Here is an 18,972-nt window from a genome sequence, read left to right as displayed (position 1 = left end):
CACACCTCAAGGCCTCATAATCAAAATTCATACAATGCATCTCCAACTCCGCCTGCTCATAGGCATCTGTGGCACCGGTCTTAGGTAGACAATGGAGTGCATCCTCAATAGCAGCCTCTGTAACCAATATTTGTCCGCCGCATAGGTAAACCGAATCAAGGGTCGCTCTGAAGAAATTACAGTAAAATTCCTTGACCCATGATGTGTTTATCCTACCCAACTCCCTATCAACAAAACCTAGACTCATCCCCTGAATACAGGCCTCAATAGATTGCCTCCGGTCAGCGGGAATGGCTAGTTTCTTCTCTATGTTGAGGTTCTTCTTCTGATAGGTCAGGAAGCGGAGCTCACAATACAGGTTAGGAAACCTGTCTGTATCGGTAGGCGGCAGCTGCTGATCTACTTTGTCTTTTTCATTAAGTGGGTTCTTGGCATAGTTGTAGAAAGGAGAAAGAGTGGAGGCTTGAGGTTTCTTCCTCTTTCTAGAGGTAACCTTGGCTTTCCCTCTGTCAGCCATCTTGAAAAAAAATATATATGACAGGATATAAACAATTAAGCCAAGTAGAGGAATAGAAAGTAAGGATTGACATATGCATGAAGTAAGTTAAAAGAAAAGAATTCTTGGAATAGAAGCAACAAAAATCAGAAATCAAAACAAAGCCATAATCGAAAGCAAGTCCTCAACAATGCAAAAGGTCATTAAGTTTGCAATAATTGGAGTTGAAAGATTGAAACACACACCTTGTGTAACCAAAAGCAAGTTGAAAACCGTTTTTGAATTAAAGGCGTATACAAGTAGAATCTACCAATTATTGTAAAAGAATGAACCAAATTCAAGAAAAATGTAAGTCAAGATCAAATGGTAGCTTAACATGAGTCAAAAGGCATTTGATTAACTTGAAAAGTGAAAGCATATAAAGGTTCAATGCATATCACGGGAAATAAAGTAAACATGGAATTGCCAACCACAGTAACCTAAGAATTGAACTTGGTGTAAGTCAAGTAAAACTCAATTCCAAAAATATCAAATTCAATTCTAGGTGGCCATGTTAAAACAAAACAATTTCTAGAGATTTGGGCAGCATTCCAGCAGTAAGGCAGATGTTCCCAGATAACAGATAACAGCAAAAATCATATATGAATCGAAGAATTGCATCAACCATGATAAAAGTATGGATTGCACATGCATAAGCGGCATCAAACATAATTTACACAACTGAAGTTCAGCAAAGCAACATTGAAAAAGCAACACCGCAGTAACATAATGTACACAGGACATCACCAATTAGCAACCAAGCAATTTGCATTCAAAAAGTAAACAAGAACGGAGTAATTATCAGGCCTAAGATTATCTAACCACATCCTATCTACCTAATAACATACATCTCTATCTAAACTAACAAGCAGAATCAATCACTAATCTAACTAAAATTAACGAAATTAATGAAAACGAAAGCAAAACAGAGCAATAGGCAGGGAGCCTGGAAGGTAGCAGAACAGAATTGGAAAATAGAAGGGAAAGTAAAGGCAGTAGTACTGCCCAGAGATGGTGGCGGCGGTGGACCTTGCAGTGGCACAGAGAGCTGCGCTGGACAGAGCAGAGCCGGATGGAGATGGTCAGTTCCTCTCTGTGGAAGCGACGAGAGTGAGGGGGGAAGTAGAAGAGGGTGGGTTGGTGGCGTGTCGAGGGTTCGCCGGCGGCAATGAGGAACCCGCGGCTGTTGGTCGGAGCTGAGCAGAGAGTAAGGGGTAGGGATGAGAGGAAGAGGAGAGGGAAGAAAGGAGGAAAGAGAGGGTTAGTGGTCGCTCGGCGGTGGTAAGCTCGCCGGACGGTGGTGGCGGTGGGTTGCAGAACTCGGGTGGTGGTAATGGTGGAATAGGAAGAGAGAAAAGGAAACGTTGGGAGGAAGAAGAGATAGGGCACGTGAATGGCTAAGGTTCTCGCGTGGATGGGAGTTAGATTTTGAATGCACGTGTCCGTGCCCTATACGCGTCTGCGTGGATAAGCAAAAGAGGAATGGACGTGGAAGCGTCATGTGCGCTAAAGCATGGGATGGAGATGTGTGCATGGACGCGTACGTGTAATGTACGCGTCCGCGTGGGTTGAGAGTTGGGCTGGAGGCATAGTGTTGGCCCGAAGTCCGCACAACTCACGGGTCATATGTATGGGAACTGTGTTAGTGCATCGACGCGTACGCGTCATGTGCGCGTACGCGTGCATAAGACTTGTGCTACCCGCCCAACATTCGCACCATGTTTTCCTAACTCTCTGAAATCATGTATGAGGTTGCGTCCACTCATCGACGCGTGCGCGTATAGCGTGTGCGCGCGTCTGATGAGCGGATAATTTATACGCTTTTTGGCACTGTTTTTAGTATGTTTTTAGTACATTTTAGTTAGTTTTTAGTATGTTTTTATTAGTTTTTATTTAAAATTCGCTTTTCTGGGCTCTACTATGAGTTTGTGTGTTTTTCTGTGATTTCAGGTATTTTCTGGCTGAAATTGAGGGACCTGAGCAAAAATCTGATTCAGAGGCTGAAAAAGGACTGCAGATGCTGTTGGATTCTGACCTCCCTGCACTCGAAGCAGATTTTCTGGAGCTACAGAAGCTCAATTGGCGAGCTTTCAATTGCGTTGGAAAGTAGACATCCTGGGCTTTCCAGAAATGTATAATAGTCCATACTTTGCCTGAGATTTGATGGCCCAAACTGGCGTTGCAAATCAGCTTCAGAATTCCCGGTGTTTAACGCCGGAACTGGCACAAAAATTGGAGTTAAACGCCCAAACTGGCACAAAAGCTGGCGTTTAACTCCAGGAAAAGTCTCTACACATGAAAGCTTCAATGCTCAGCCTAAGCACACACCAAGTGGACCCCGGAAGTGGATTTTTATGTCATTTACTCATTTCTGTATATCCTAGGTTACTAGTGTACTATTAATAGGACCTTTTGACATTGTATCTTTACCTCATGACACTTTACACGTTTCACATTATACCTTCTACGGCATGAGTCTCTAAACCCCATGGTTGGGGGTGAGGAGCTCTGCTGTGTCTTAATGGATTAATGCAATTACTACTGTTTTTCATTCAATCACGCTTGCTTCTATTCTAAGATATCACTTGTTCCTAAACTTGATGAATGTGATGATCCGTGACACTCATCATCATTCTCACCTATGAACGTGTGCCTGACAACCACCTCCGTTCTACCTTAGATTGAGTGGATATCTCTTGGATTCCTTAACCAGAATCATCGTGGTATAAGCTAGAATTGATGCTCTGTGGGCAAAGAGCTTGGATGATGCTCTGTGGGCATACAGAACAACATTCAAGACTCCTATAGGAACCTCTCCATACCAACTTGTGTATGGGAAGTCCTGTCATCTGCCCGTGGAACTGGAACATAAAGCCTACTGGGCAACCAGATTCCTAAACATGGATGCTAAGTTAGCTGGTGAAAAAAGATTACTCCAGCTAAATGAGCTAGAGGAGTTCAGACTCAGTGCCTTTGAAAATGCAAAAATTTATAAGGAAAAGGCAAAGCAGTTGCATGACAAGAAGTTGTCATCCAGAGTCTTTGAGCCAGGACAAAAAGTTCTGCTCTTCAACTCTAGGCTCAGACTATTCCCAGGAAAACTTAAATCCCGGTGGAGGGGTCCGTATTTGATTACAGGAGTGTCACCATATGGATATGTCGAGCTTCAAGATATTGATTCTGATAAAAAGTTCATTGTTAATGGACAGAGGATCAAACATTATCTTGAAAGTAATTTTGAGCAGGAATGCTCAAAACTGAGGCTTGAATGAGTCTCAGTAAGGGTCCAGCTAAAGACAATAAAGAAGCGCTTGCTGGGAGGCAACCCAGTCATTAGCAGGTTATTTGTTCTATAAAAGTTTGATACATATTCTTCAATGTTGATCATTGAAATTGAAGGAATTCACAGAGTTACAGAAGGATTCAGTACAAAAAGCAGAGAAAAGGAGTTTGCTGGCAAGAAAATGCCAGTAAAGGGTACTCTGGGCGTTAAACGCCAGAATAGATACCATTCTGGGTGTTTAACGCCAGTAAAGGTACCATTTTGGGCGTTAAACGCCAGAATGGGTACCATTCTAGGCGTTTAACGCCAGAATTACAGCATCCTGGGCATTCAGAAAAACGCCCAGTGATAAAAGGGTTTCTGGCATTTAACGCCAGCCAGGGTACCTGGCTGGGCGTTAAATGCCCATAATGGCCAACATTTGGGCGTTAAACGCCAGAATGGATACCATTCTGGGCGTTTAACCCAAGAAAGGTAGGGGACAGAGATTTTGTTTTCCACTTCAAATTTTTCAAACTTTCTTATTTTGATCCATAATTTTCTGCATAAACACATTACAAACTTTCATCATTCACCTTTAAAGTTCAAAAATTAAACAATTTTCTAAATCATTTTCAAATTTCTTTCAAATTCTTTCCAAATCTTCTTCAAAAACTCAAATAACTTCTCAAATTCTTTCCATATCTTCTCAAATCTCCTTCAATTTTTTCGAAATCTCTCCCCCTCCCTTATAAAAACACGTTCGGCCATCCCCGTCTCCCCACCATTCAAATTTGCTCTCCTCCTCTCTCTCTTCTTTCCATTCTTTTTCTTGAGGGCAAGCAAACCTCTATATTTGGTGTGCTTTTCTGTGATCACTAAGCCAAGATTTATCAAGATCATGGCTCCTAAGGGAAAACAAACCAATTCAAGAGGCAAGAAAGAGAATGCTCCAAAGAATCTTTGGAGTCAAGAGAAGTTCTTAACCAAAGAACATGCAGACCATTACCACAAAATAATGGGTCTGAGGTCAGTGATCCCGGAAGTGAGATTCGATCTAAAAGAAGAAGAATATCCGGAGATCCAAGAGCAAATTCGAAATAGAGGATGGGAAGTTCTAACCAACCCTAAGACCATTACCTCATGACACTTTACACATTTCACATTGTACCTTCTACGGCATGAGTCTCTAAACCTGATGGTTGGGGGTGAGGAGCTATGCTGTGTCTTGATGGATTAATGCAATTACTACTATTTTTCATTCAATCACGCTTGCTTCTATTCTAAGATATCACTTGTTCCTAAACATGATGAATGTGATGATCCGTGAAACTCATCATCATTCTCACCTATGAACGTGTGCCTGACAACCACCTCCGTTCTACCTTAGAATGAGTGGATATCTCTTGGATTCCTTAACCAGAATCTTCGTGGTATAAGCTAGAATTGATGGCGGCATTCAAGAGAATCCGAAAGCTCTAAACCTTGTCTGTGGTATTCTGAGTAGGATTCAGGGATTGAATGACTGTGACGAGCTTCAAACTCGCGATTGTGGGGCGTTAGTGACAGACACAAAAGAATCATTGGATTCTATTCCGACATGATCGAGAACCGACAGATGAATAGCCGTGCTGTGACAGAGCGCGTTGAACATTTTCACTGAGAGGATGGGAGGTAGCCATTAATAACGGTAAAATGCTACATACAGCTTGCCATGGAAAGAGTCTTGCGTGTATGAAGAAGAAGACAGTAGGAAAGCAAAGATTCAGAAGATAGAGCCTCTCCAAAACCTCAACCTGTTCTCCATTACTGCAAAACAAGTATTTATTTCATGTTCTTCTACTTTTCACAATTAAACCTGAGAATTACTGATCTCCTGACTAAGAGTTACAAGATAATCATAGCTTGCTTCAAGCCGACAATCTCCGTGGGATCGACCCTTACTCACGTAAGGTATTACTTGGATGACCCAGTGCACTTGCTGGTTAGTTGTGCGGGATTGCAAAAGTGTGATTGCAATTTCGTGCACGAAGTTTTTGGCACCGTTGCCGGGGATTGTTCGAGTTTGGACAATTGACGGTTTATCTTGTTTCTTAGATTAGGAATATTTTATTTTTGTTGGTTTAGAGTCTTTTATTTGAGTCTAGTTTCATATTTTAAGTTTGGTGTCAATTGCATGCTTTTACTTTCTCTTAATTTTTCGAATTTGCATAGTCTTAGTTGTTTCTTTACTTTCAAAAATTCTAAGTTTGGTGTCTTCTTTGTGTTTTCCTTTAAAATTTTCGAAAATTTGTGTTTGATTTTTTAAAAATTTTAAGTTTGGTGTCATTTTGTTATTTTTCTCTTTCCTCATCTCAAAAAAAAATATAATAATCTACTTGCAATCCATATCATCTCCCTTTCTCCATCATGGACCTAAGTCGAATTGAGCAGTCCAGAAGGACTCTGGGGTCATATGCTAACCCTATTACAGCTGCATATGGGAGTAGCATCTGTATACCTCCCATTAAAGCAAGCAGCTTTGAGCTAAATCCTCAACTCATTATCATGGTGCAGCAAAATTGCCAGTATTTCGGTCTTCCACAGGAAGAACCTGCTGAGTTTCTGGCACAGTTCTTACAAATTACTGACACAGTACGTGATAAAGAAGTGGATCAGGATGTTTACAGATTGTTACTGTTTTTATTTGCTGTAAAAGATCAAGCTAAGAGGTGGTTGAATAACCAGCCCACAGCAAGCATAAAAACATGGACACAGTTATCAGATAAATTCCTGAATTAATTTTACCCTCCAAAAAGGATGACACAGCTAAGGCTGGACATCCAAGGCTTTAAACAAGAGGATAATAAATCCCTTTATAATTCCTGGGAGAGGTATATAGGTATGCTAAGGAAATGCCCCTCTGAAATATTTTCAGAGTGGGTACAGTTAGACATCTTCTACTATGGGCTTACAGAAAAAGCTCAGATGTCTTTAGACCACTCAGCTGGTGGATCTATACACGTGAGGAAGACGATTGAAGAGGCTCAAGAACTCATAGATACTGTTACTAGAAATCAACATTTGTACTCTAGCAGTGAGCCCTCTACAAAAGAAGAAGCCATGGCAGTAACTACTGATCCTAATCCTCAAGAACAGGATGTTGAGCTTAATCAGCAATTACTCATGATGACAAAACAGTTAGCAGAATTTAAAGAGATGCTCCAAGAAACTAAAATTGCTAACAAGAATATAGAATCACAGTTGAATCAGACAAAACAGCAGTTATCTAAACAGATAATAGAAGAATGCCAAGCAGTTCAACTAAGGAGTGGGAAGACATTAAATAACACTGCTCAAAGTAGCAAAAAACCAAGAAAGGAACAACTGACAGAGGACAACCAAACCACTGCCCAAAATCCCTCTGAGGACAGTAAGAGCCCAGAGAGGAATACTCCTAGCGTTCAAACGCGAGAAAGGGGGGAAAAGTTGGCATTAAACGCCCATTCCTTGCCCAGTTCTGGCGTTCAAATGCCAGAAAAGGGTGGAAAGCTGGCGTTAAACGCCCATCCTACACCCAGTCCTGGCGTTCAAACGCCAATGAGGAATCAGACACCTGAAAGTGCTGATAGTAACCCCTCTAAAAAGGCTTCTCCAACCACCTCTGTAGGGAATAAACCTGCAACAACTAAGGTTGAAGAATATAAAGCCAAGATGCCTTATCCTCAGAAACTCCGCCAAGCGGAACATGATAAACAATTTGCCCGCTTTGCAGACTATCTAAGGACTCTTGTTATAAAGATTCCGTTTGCAGAGGCACTTGAGCAAATACCTTCTTATGCTAAGTTCATGAAAGAGATCTTAAAGTCATAAGAAATATTGGAGAGAAACTGAAAAGGTGTTTCTCACTGAAGAATGCAGTGCAGTCATCCTGAAAAGCTTACCAGAGAAGCTTCAAGATCCAGGAAGCTTTATGATACCATGCACATTAGAAGGTGCTTGCACCAAGACAACCCTATGTGACCTTGGAGCAAGTATCAACCTAATACCTGCATCCACTATTAGAAAGCTTGGTTTGACTGAAGAAGTCAAACCAACCCGGATATGTCTCCAACTTGCTGATGGCTCCATTAAATATCCATCAGGCATAATTAAGGACATGATTGTCAAGGTTGGGCCATTTGCCTTTCCCACTGACTTTGTAGTGCTAGAAATAGAGGAGCACAAGAGTGCAACTCTCATCCTAGGAAGACCTTTCCTAGCAACTGGACGAACTCTTATTGATGTACAGAAAAGGGAAGTGACCCTGAGAGTCAATGAGGATGAGTTCAAGTTGAATGCTGTCAAAGCTATGCAGCATCCAGACACATCAAATGACTGCATGAGCACTGATATTATTGACTCTTTGGTGGAAGAGATCAATATGACTGAGAGTATTGAATTAGAGCTAGAGGACATCTTCAAGGATGTTCAGCCTGATCAGGAGGAACCAGAGGAAATAAAAGAACCTCTGAAAATTTCTCAGGAAAAGGATAAGCCCCCCAAACCTGAGCTCAAACCACTACCACCATCCCTGAAGAATGCATTTCTGGGAGAAGGTGACACTTTTCCAGTGATCATAAGCTCTGCTTTAAACTCACAGGAAGAGAAAGCACTGATTCAAGTGCTAAGGACACATAAGACAGCTCTCGGGTGGTCCATAAGTGATCTTAAGGGCATTAGCCCAGCAAGATGCATGCACAAGATCCTATTAGAAGATAATGCCAAGCTAGTGGTTCAACCACAGAGGCGGCTAAATCCAGCCATGAAGGAGGTAGTGCAGAAAGAGGTCACTAAGTTACTAGAGGCTGGGATTATTTATCCTATTTCTGATAGCCCCTGGGTGAGCCCTGTCCAAGTTGTCACCAAGAAGGGAGGCATGACAGTGGTTCATAATGAAAAGAATGAACTGGTTCCCACAAGAACAGTTACAGGGTGGCGTATGTGTATTGACTACAGAAGGCTCAATACAGCCACTAGAAAGGATCATTTTCCTTTACCATTCATAGACCAAATGCTAGAAAGACTAGCGATCATGATTATTACTGCTTTTTGGATGGCTATTCAGGTTACAACCAAATTGCAGTAGATCCTCAGGACCAAGAGAAAATAGCATTCACTTGCCCTTCTGGCGTGTTTGCCTACAGAAGAATGCCTTTTGGTCTGTGTAATGCACCTGCAACTTTTCAGAGGTGCATGCTCTCTATCTTTTCAGATATGGTAGAGAAATTTCTGGAAGTCTTCATGGATGACTTTTCAGTATTTGGAGACTCATTCAGCTCCTGCCTTTACTATCTAGCACTTGTTTTGAAAAGATACCAAGAGACCAACCTAGTTTTAAACTGGGAAAAATGTCACTTTATGGTGACTGAAGGGATTGTCCTTGGGCATAAAATTTCAAACAAGGGAATAGAGGTGGATCAAGCTAAAGTTAAAGTAATTGAAAAATTACCACCACCTACCAATGTTAAGGCAATCAGAAGCTTTCTGGGGTATTCAGGATTTTACAGAAGGTTCATAAAGGACTTTTCAAAAATTGCAAAACCTCTAAGCAACCTGCTAGCTGCTGACACGCCATTTGTGTTTGACACAGAGTGTCTGCAGGCGTTTGAGACCTTGAAAACCAAGCTGGTCACAACACCAGTCATCTCTGCACCAGATTGGACATTACCATTTGAACTAATGTGTGATGCCAGTGACCATGCCATTGGTGCAGTGTTGGGACAGGGGCACAACAAGCTTCTGCACGTTATTTATTATGCTAGCCGTGTTTTAAATGATGCACAGAAGAATTACACAACCACAGAAAAAGAGTTACTTGTAGTGGTTTATGCCATTGACAAGTTTAGGTCCTACTTAGTAGGGTCAAAAGTGATTGTGTACACTGACCATGCTGCTCTTAAATACTTACTCACCAAGCAGGATTCAAAACCCAGGCTCATAAGGTGGGTGTTGCTTCTGCAAGAGTTTGATATAGAAATAAAAAACAGGAAAGGAACAGAGAACCAGGTAGCTGATCATCTGTCCCAGATAGAACCAGTAGCTGGGGCGTCCCTCCCCTCTACTGAGATCTCTGAGACCTTTCCAGATGAGCAACTCTTTGCCATTCAGGAAGCCCCATGGTTTGCAGACATTGCAAACTATAAAGCTGTGAGGTTCATACCCCAGGAGTACAGCAGAGTGCAAAGAAAAAAATTAATTTCAGATGCCAAGTACTACCTATTGGATGAGCCATATCTCTTTAAGAGATGTGCAGACAGAATGATCCGCAGATGTGTACTTAGAGAGGAAGCACAAAGGATCCTATGGCATTGCCATGGATCACAGTATGAGGGACATTTCGGAAGTGAGCGAACAGCCACTAAAGTCCTCCAATGCGGCTTCTACTGGCCTACTCTCTATAGGGATGCCCGAGAGTTTGTGCGTAACTGTGACAGTTGCCAAAGAGCTGGTAACTTGCCTCATGGTTACGCCTTGCCTCAACAAGGGATCTTAGAGATTGAATTGTTTGATGTATGGGGTATTGACTTCATGGGTCTCTTCCCACCATCATACTCAAACACTTATATTCTGGTGGCAGTAGATTATGTATCTAAATGGGTAGAAGCAATTGCCACTCCCAATAATGATACTAAGACCGTGTTGAAATTCCTCCAGAAACACATCTTCAGCAGGTTTGGTGTTCCCAGAGTACTAATCAGTGATGGGGGCACTCATTTCTGCAATAAACAGCTGTACTCTGCTATGGTCCGATATGGAATTAGCCACAAAGTAGCAACTCTGTATCATCCACAGATAAATGGGCAAGCTGAAGTCTTTAATAGAGAGCTAAAGAGAATCCTGGAACGGACTGTTATTGCCCGTAGAAAGGATTGGGCAAAGAGCTTGGATAATGCTCTGTGGACATACAGAATAGCATTCAAGACTCCTATAGGAACCTCTCCATACCAACTTGTGTATGGGAAGTTCTGTCATCTGCCCGTGGAACTGGAACATAAAGCCTACTGGGCAACCAGATTCCTAAACATGGATGCTAAGTTAGCTGGTGAAAAAAGATTACTCCAGCTAAATGAGCTAGAGGAGTTCAGACTCAGTGCCTTTGAAAATGCAAAAATTTATAAGGAAAAGGCAAAGCAGTGGCATGACAAGAAGTTGTCATCCAGAGTCTTTGAGCCAGGACAAAAAGTTCTGCTCTTTAACTCTAGGCTCAGAATATTCCCAGGAAAACTTAAATCCCGGTGGAGGGGTCCGTATGTGATTACAGGAGTGTCACCATATGGATATGTCGAGCTTCAAGATATTGATTCTGATAAAAAGTTCCTTGTTAATGGACAGAGGATCAAACATTATCTTGAAAGTAATTTTGAGCAAGAATGCTCAAAACTGAGGCTTGAATGATTCTCAGTAAGGGTCCAGCTAAAGACAATAAAGAAGCGCTTGCTGGGAGGCAACCCAGTCATTAGCAGGTTATTTGTTCTATAAAAGTTTGATACATATTCTTCAAGGTTGATCATTGAAATTGAAGGAATTCACAGAGTTACAGAAGGATTCAGTGCAAAAAGCAGAGAAAAGGAGTTTGCTGGCAAGAAAACGCCAGTAAAGGGTACTCTGGGCGTTAAATGCCAGAATGGATACCATTCTGGGCGTTTAACGCCAGTAAAGGTACCATTCTGGGCGTTAAACGCCAGAATGGGTACCATTCTGGGCGTTTAACGCCAGAATTGCAGCATCCTGGGCGTTCAGGAAAACGCCCAGTGATAAAAGGATTTCTGGCGTTTAACGCCCAGCCAGGGACCATAATGGCCAACATTTGGGCGTTTAACGCCAGAAAGGTAGGGGACAGAGATTTTGTTTTCCGCTTCAAATTTTTCAAACTTTCTTATTTTGATCCATAATTTTCTGCATAAACACATTACAAACTTTCATCATTCACCTTTAAATTTCAAAAATTAAACAATTTTCTAAATTATTTTCAAATCTCTTTCAAATCCTTTCCAAATCTTCTTTAAAAACTCAAATATCTTCTCAAATTCTTTCCATATCTTCTCAAATCTCCTTCAATTTTTTCGAAATCTCTCCCCCTCCCTTATAAAAACACGTTCGGCCATCCCCCTCTCCCCACCATTCGAATTTGCTCTCCTCCTCTCTCTCCTCTTTCCTTTCTTTTGCTTGAGGGCAAGCAAACCACTAAGTTTGGTGTGCTTTTCCGTGATCACTAAGCCAAGATTTATCAAGATCATGGCTCCTAAGGGAAAACAAACCAATTCAAGAGGCAAGAAAGAGAATGCTCCAAAAAATCTTTGGAGTCAAGAGAAGTTCTTAACCAAAGAACATGCATACCATTACCACAAAATAATGGGTCTGAGGTCAGTGATCCCGGAAGTGAGATTCGATCCAAAAGAAGAAGAATATCCGGAGATTGATGAGCGGATAATTTGTACGCTTTTTGGCATTGTTTTTAGTATATTTTTGGTAGTTTTAGTTGAGTTCTTAGTATATTTTTATTATTTTTTAGTTAAAATTCACTTTTCTAGACTTTACTATGAGTTTGTGTGTTTTTCTGTGATTTCAGGTATTTTCTGGCTGAAATTGAGGGATCTGAGCAAAAATCTGATCCAGAGACTCAAAAGGACTGCAGATGCTGTTGGATTCTGACCTCCCTGCACTCGAAGTGGATTTGCTGGAGCTACAGAAGCCCAATTGGCGCGCTCTCAATGGCGTTGGAAAGTAGACATCCTGGGCTTTTCAGCAATATATGATAGTCCATACTTTGCCCAAGATTTGATGGCCCAAACCGGCGTTCAAAGTCACCTACAGAATTTCCAGCGTTAAACGCCGGAACTGGCACCTAATTGGGAGTTAAACGCCCAAACTGGCATAAAAGCTGGCGTTTAACTCCAAGAAGAGTCTCTACACGAAAATGCTTCAATGCTCAGCCCAAGCACACACCAAGTGGGCCCGGAAGTGGATCTTTATGTCATTTACTCATCTCAGTACACCCTAGGTTACTAGTTTTCTATAAGTAGGACCTTTTACTATTGTATTTTCATCTTGGTTCTTCTGGTTCCCTCTCTGGGGCCGAAACCAATGATCACTTTTGTTCTTATGTATTTTCAACGGTGGAGTCTCTACACACCATAGATTAAGGTGTGGAGCTCTGCTGTACCTCGAGTATTAATGCAATTACTATTGTTCTTCTATTCAATTCCGCTTGTTCTTTGTCCAAGATATCACTTGTTCTTCAACTTGATGAATGTGATGATCCGTGACACTCATCATCATTCTCACCTATGAACAAGGTGACTGACAACCACTTTTGTTCTACAAGCAACCAAGGCTCTAGTGAATATCTCTTGGATTCTTTAATCGGAATCTTCGTGGTATAGGCAGGACCTGATGGCGGCATTCAAGAGAATCCGGAAGGTCTAAACCTTGTCTGTGGTATTCTGAGTAGGATTCAATGACTGAATGACTGTGACGTGCTTCAAACTCCTAGCAGGCTAGGGCGTTAGTGACAGACGCAAAAGTATCAATGGATATTATTCCGGCCTGAACGAGAACCGACAGATGATTAGCCTATGCTGTGACAGAGCATCAGGGACGTATTTTCACTGAGAGGATGGGAGGTAGCTGCTGACAACAGTGAAACCCTACACGAGCTTGCCATGGAAAGGAGTAAGAAGGATTGGATGAAGGCAGTAGGAAAGCAGAGAGACGGAAGGGAAGGCATCTTCATACGCTTGTCTGAAGCTCTTACACCAATGAATTACATAAGTATCTCTATCTTTACCTTTATGTTTATTTCGTTCATCATCTATACCCATTGAGTATGCCTGACTGAGATTTACAAGGTGACCATAGCTTGCTTCATACCAACAATCTCCGTGGGATCGACCCTTACTCACGTAAGGTATTACTTGGACGACCCAGTGCACTTGCTGGTTAGTTGTGCGAAGTTGTAGTGATCACAATTTCGCGCACCAAGTTTTTGGCGCCGTTGCCGGGATTGTTTGTGTATGGACAACTGACGGTTCATCTTGTCGCTTAGATTAGGTATTTTTCTTCAGAGTTCTTAAGAATGAATTCTAGTGTTTCAAGGTGATGTTCTTATCATCACCAAAGCTGATTGATCATCATCAATTTAGCTCTTGAATGCAATGTCCTGCTGAAGCTTAGCCGGCCATGTCTAATTTCTTTAGACTAAAGCTTTAGACTAACATTGCATGATTCCTGGAATTCTCATTAAGAATTTTGATACCTTTATTTTCCTTTTCCACTTAATTTTCGAAAAACACAAAAAAATTACAAAATCATAAAAACCAAAAATATTTCTTGTTTGAGTCATGTGTCTTCATTAACCTTCAAGTTGTTCTTGATGATTTCCTTGTTTTGATCTTTGAATTCTATTGACTTGAGTGTTTTGTTGTTTCTCATATGCATTCTCATTTTGTTAGTGTCAGTAATATACAAACTGCTAAGTTTGGTGTCTTGCATGCATTGTTATTTGATTTTATTTGCATTTTGATTATTCCTCATTATTAAAAATCCAAAAATATTTTTAATTTGTGTCTTTTCAAGTCAATAATACAGAGAATTGAAGATTCAGAACATACTGCAGAGGAATCACACAGAAAAAGCTGAGCATTCAAAAATGCCCAGTGAAGAAGACAGACTGGCGTTTAAACGCCAGCCAGGGTACCTGGTTGGGCGTTTAACGCCCAAAGAGGTAGCATTTTGGGCGTTAAACGCCAGAATGTATACCATTCTGGGCGTTTAACGCCAGGATGGTGCTAGGGGGAAGATTTTGTTTTCAAATCAATTTTTTTCAAGTTTTCAAAGTTTTTCAAAATCAAATCTTTTTCAAATCATATCTTTTCAATCAAATGTTTTCAAAATCAATTTCTTTCCTTTTTCAAAGATACTTACTAACAATTAATGATTTGATTGAACATTTTTTTGCCTTTTCTGTTGAGGAAGGTTTTATGTTTGAATCATATCTTTTCTTGTTAGGCAAGTCATTAATTTTTAAAATCATATCTTTTCAAATTGTTTTCAAATCATATCTTTTAAAATTGTTTTCAAATCATATTTTCTCAATCACATTTTTTAAACCAATCATATCTTCTTAACCACATCTTTTTCAAAATAGTTTTCAATCAAATCTTTTTAACTTCTAATTTCAAAATCTTTTTCAAAAATCACTTGATTTCTTTCCCACTCTTATTTTCGAAAATCAATTAGTGTTTTTCAAAAATTTTTCAAAATCTTTTACTTAATTTTCGAAAATTACTTCCCTTCTTCTCACATCCTTCTGTTTATGGACTAACACTATCCCTTAATGCAAAATTCGAAGTCCATCTTCTTTGATAAGTTCGAATTTTCTACTTCTGTCTTCTACTCTTCTTTTCCTCTGACACCTCAAGGAATCTCTATACTGTGACATAGAGGATTCCATATTTTCTTGTTCTCTTCTCTTTCATATGAGCAGGAACAAAGACAAAGGCATTCTTGTTGAAGCTGACACTGAACCTGAAAGGACCTTGAAGCGAAAGCTAAGAGAAGCTAAGACTCAACTCTCTGTTGAGGACCTGACCGAATTCTTCAAGGAAGAAGAACCCATGGCAGCCGAAAACAACAACAATGCCAACAATGCAAGGAAGGTGCTGGGTGACTTTACTGCACCTACTCCCAATTTCTATGGGAGAAGCATCTCTATCCCTGCCATTGGAGCAAACAACTTTGAGCTTAAGCCTCAGTTAATTTCTCTAATGCAACAGAATTGCAAGTTCCATGGACTTCCAATGGAAGATCCTCATCAGTTTTTAGCTGAATTCTTGCAAATCTGTGACACTGTCAAGACTAATAGGGTAGACCCTGAGGTCTATAGACTTATGCTATTCCCTTTTGCTGTAAGAGACAGAGCTAGGACATGGTTGGACTCACAACCTAAAGAAAGCCTGGACTCTTGGGAAAAGCTAGTCAATGCCTTCTTGGCAAAGTTCTTTCCACCTCAAAAATTGAGTAAGCTTAAGAGTGGAAGTCCAAACCTTCAGACAGAAGGATGGAGAATCCCTCTATGAAGCTTGGGAAAGATACAAATAATTGATCAGAAAATGTCCTTCTGACATGCTTTCTGAATGGAGCATCATAGGTATTTTCTATGATGGTCTCTCTGAACTATCCAAGATGTCTTTGGATAGCTCTGCTGGAGGATCTCTTCATTTGAAGAAGACGCCTACAGAAGCTCAAGAGCTGATTGAAATGGTTGAAAATAACCAATTCATGTACACTTCTGAAAGGAATCCTGTGAACAATGGGACAAGTCAGAAGAAAGGAGTTCTTGAGATTAATGCTCTGAATGCCATACTGGCTCAGAATAAAATATTGACTCAACAAGTCAATTTGATTTCTCAAAGTTTGTCTGGAATGCAAAATGCACCAAGCAGTACTAAGGATGCTTCATCTGAGGAAGAAGCTTATGATCCTGAGAACCCTTCAATGGAAGAGGTGAATTACCTAGGAGAACCCTATGGAAACACCTATAATTCTTCATGGAGAAATCACCCAAATTTCTCATGGAAGAATCAAGAGAGACCTCAACAAGGTTTCAATAATAATAATAATGGTGGAAAAAACAGGTTTAGCAATGGCAAGCCTTTCCCATCATCTTCTCAGCAACAGACAGAGAATTCTAAGCAGAACCCCTCTGACTTAGCAACCATGGTCTCTGATCTAATCAAAACCACTCAAAGTTTCATGACTAAAACAAGGTCCTCCATTAGGAATCTGGAGGCACAAGTGGGACAGCTGAGCAAGAAAGTTACTGAACTCCCTCCTAGTACTCTCCCAAGCAACACAGAAGAAAACCCAAAAGGAGAGTGCAAAGCTATTAACATGGCCGAATTCTGGGAGGAAAGAGAGGCAGTGAACGCCACTGAGGAGGACCTCAATGGGCGTGCACTGGCCTCCAGTGAGTTCCCCAATGAGGAACCATGGGAATCTGAGGCTCAAAATGAGACCATAGAGATTCCATTGGACTTACTTCTGCCTTTCATGAGCTTTGATGAGTATTCTTCCTCTGAAGAGGAGGAGTATGTCACTGAAGAGCAAGTTGCTAAATACCTTGGAGCAAGCATGAAGCTAAATGACAAGTTGTTTGGAAATGAGACTTGGGAAGATGAACCTCCCTTGCTCACCAAAGAACTGGATGACTTGTCTAGGCAGAAATTACCTCAAAAGAGACAAGATCCTGGGAAGCTTTCCATACCTTGTACCATAGGCACCATGACCTTCAAGAAGGCCTTGTGTGACTTAGGGTCAAGTGTAAACCTCATGCCTCTCTCTGTAATGGAGAAGTTAGGGATCTTTGAGGTACAAGCTGCAAGAATCTCACTAGAGATGGCAGACAACTCAAGAAAACAAGCTTACGGACTTGTAGAGAATGTTTTGGTAAAAGTTGAAGACCATTACATCCCTACTGATTTCATAGTCCTAGAGACTGGGAAGTGCATGGATGAATCCATCATCCTTGGCAGACCCTTCCTAGCCACAGCAAAGGCTGTGATTGATGTTGATAGAGGTGAACTGATCATTCAAGTGAATGAAAAATCCTTGGTGTTTAAGACTCAAGGATATCCCTCTGTCACCATGGAGAGGAAGCTTGAAGAGCTTCTCTCAAATCAGAGACAAACAGAGCCCCCACAGTCAAACTCTAAGTTTGGTGTTGGGAGGCCACAACCAAACTCTAAGTTTGGTGTTGAACCCCCACATTCAAACTCTAAGTTTGGTGTTGGGAGGTTCCAACATTGCTCTGATCATTTGTGAGGCTCCATGAGAGCCATCTGTCAAGCTACTGACATTAAAGAAGCGCTTGTTGGGAGGCAACCCAATGTTATATTTTAACTATTTCCTTTTGTTATTTTATCTTTTTTGTAGGTTGATGATCATAAGAAGTCACAAAATCAATGAAAAAAAGCAAAAACAAAATGAAAAACAGGAAGAAAAACAGCACACCCTGGAGGAAGATGTTGCTGGCGTTCAAACGCCAGTAAACCTAGCAGTTGGGCGTTTAACGCCCAGTCTGGCACCATTCTGGGCTTTTAACGCCAGAAAGGGGCACCAGACTGGCGTTAAACGCCAGAAAGGGGCAAGAACCTGGCGTTAAACGCCAGGAATGGGCACCAGCCCGGCGTTTAACGCCAGAAATAGCTCAAAACGTGATTTTGAATGCCATTTGGTGCAGGGATGACTTTTCCTTGACACCTCAGGATCTGTGGACCCCACAGGATCCCCACCAACCCCACCACTCTCTCTTCTTCTTCACCCATTCACCATTCACCTCAATACCTCTTCACCACCTCCATCTCCTCCATTTCTTCTTCTTCTACTCTCTTCTTTCTTCTTTTGCTCGAGGACGAGCAAATCTTTTAAGTTTGGTGTGGTAAAAGCGTTGCTTTTTCGTTTTTCCATAACCATTTATGGCATCCAAAGCCGGTTCAACTGAGAAGGCATGACCTCAAGCCCATCACTAAGAAGAAGATGGAGCAAGCAAGAGACCCCTCTCATCAAGAATTCCCTGAGATACCTCAAGGGATGCACTTTCCTCCACAAGACTATTGGGAGCAACTAAACACCTCCCTAGGAGAATTGAGTTCCAACATGGGACAACTAAGGGTGGAGCACCAAGAACACTCCATTCTCCTCCATGAAATTGGAGAAGATCAAAGGATCATGAGAGAGGAGCAACAAAGACAAGGAAGAGACATTGAGGAGCTCAAGCACTCCATAGGATCTTCAAGAGAAAGAAAGAGCCGCCATCACTAAGGTGGACCCGTTCTTTAATCTCCTTGTTCTTTATTTTTCTGTTTTTTCGAATTTTAGTGCTTTATGTCTATCCATGTTTGTGTCTTATGATCATTAGTGTCTTAGTGTCTGTGCCTTAAAGCTATGAATATGAATCCATCACCTTTCTTAAATGAAAACTGTTTTTATCACAAAAGAACAAGAAGTACAGGATTTCAAATTCATCTTTAAAACTAGCTTAATTAGTTTGATGTGGTGACAATACTTTTTGTTTCCTGAATGTATGCTTGAACAGTGCATATGTCTTTTGAATTTGTGGTTCATGAATGTTAAAATTGTTGGCTCTTGAAAGAAT

General features: G+C 41.1%; 1 non-coding gene across 1 annotated transcript; it reads right to left on the bottom strand.

Moving 5' to 3' along the window:
• Nucleotides 1-15,838: 15,838 nt before the first annotated feature.
• On the bottom strand, nt 15,839-15,947 carry LOC130977652 (small nucleolar RNA R71). Its single transcript, XR_009085336.1, has one exon. It is a non-coding gene; the product is annotated as a small nucleolar RNA R71 (small nucleolar RNA).
• Nucleotides 15,948-18,972: the final 3,025 nt, after the last annotated feature.

The sequence above is a fragment of the Arachis stenosperma genome, chromosome 4 (genome assembly GCF_014773155.1).
Source record: "Arachis stenosperma cultivar V10309 chromosome 4, arast.V10309.gnm1.PFL2, whole genome shotgun sequence".
Taxonomy (NCBI): Eukaryota; Viridiplantae; Streptophyta; class Magnoliopsida; order Fabales; family Fabaceae; genus Arachis; species Arachis stenosperma.
The sequence above is the reverse complement of the archived record's forward strand: the minus strand, read 5'-3'. Positions and strand labels throughout refer to the sequence as shown.